This window comes from Octodon degus, unplaced genomic scaffold (assembly GCF_000260255.1).
Source record: "Octodon degus isolate 3935 unplaced genomic scaffold, OctDeg1.0 scaffold00004, whole genome shotgun sequence".
Lineage (NCBI taxonomy): Eukaryota > Metazoa > Chordata > Mammalia > Rodentia > Octodontidae > Octodon > Octodon degus.
Genome location: NW_004524580.1, coordinates 23,612,683 through 23,613,806, shown reverse-complemented (window position 1 = coordinate 23,613,806; position 1,124 = coordinate 23,612,683). Strand labels below are relative to the sequence as shown.

Below are 1,124 nucleotides of genomic sequence, written 5' to 3'. Positions count from 1 at the left end.
AAAAAAAAAAGCTAGATATGGTGGTATACTCCTGTAATCTCAGAGTTTAGGAAGCTCAGGTAGGATCTCCATAAGTTCAAAGCCAGTTTGAACTATACACTGAGATCAAGGCCAGCCTGAGCTACATAGCAAAATCCTGTCTCAAATCAAAACAAAGGCTACTCTGGACTATACAGTGAGTTCAAGGCCAGCCTGAACTGCATGACAAGATCCTGTCTGAAAAAAACGCCAAAAGCAAATACAAGGGCCAGGGAGATAGTAGTGTAAGTGTCTGTCTGGCAAGCACAAGGTCCTGAGTTCAATCCCTGGCACCAAAAAAAAAAACAAACAAAAAGAAAACCATCAAGTATTTAAGAGCCAACAATTTTACCTTTAAAACAAACTGAAGGTGGGCCAGGGAGATAGCTCAGTAGAATAAACGTTTGCCTGGCAAGCACAAGGGCCTGAGTTCAATCCCTGGTTCCTCTAAAACAAAACAAAACAATAAAAAAAACACTGAAGCCTCACTGGATATGGTGGAGCACATGTGTAATCTCAACAGTTGGTGAGTTAATTCAAAACCAGCAAGACTCTGACTCAAAACACAAACATAGAAGTCTAAACAGGAGGACTCTCATTCATATGGATCAGGAGTTGTAGCCCAGCATGAGGCCAGTCTGAGTTACATAGAGCCAATAGACCAGAGTTGTAGTTTATTAATTAAAATAAAAGAAAATCTGAACAAGTTCATCACTTAACACACTTATCAAAATTCTGTAAAAATTGGTTAAAAATTAAATACATTAAAATTTTCTCTTTGAACTTTGTGACTGTCTTTAAAGAAGGGACAGTTTATTTACTTTTTCTGCTTTTTTTTATTGTTTTGGAGGGGGGTTGAGACAAGATCTCACTGTGTAGTTGAGGCTGGGCTCAAACTCAGTGATCTTCCTGCTTTACCCTCCCAAGTTCTGAGATTACAAGTGTTTGTCACCACACCTGGCTACTTTTGTTGTTTTTGTTTTTGGAGGAACAATTTCTTATATATTAGTATTGATTCAAATTTAATGCAAAACTGTTTCAAAATGGATTTGAGATCACGGAAAGTAGTCTGGCTTTGATTTTTGGTTTTTCTTGATATCTTAAAG

At 37.5% G+C, this 1,124-nt stretch overlaps 1 protein-coding gene across 1 annotated transcript in view; it reads left to right on the top strand.

Moving 5' to 3' along the window:
• Positions 1–1,124, top strand: part of Nr2c1 (nuclear receptor subfamily 2 group C member 1) — a 55,350-nt gene that overhangs the window by 12,065 nt on the left and 42,161 nt on the right. The gene's annotated exons all lie outside the window — the stretch shown is intronic.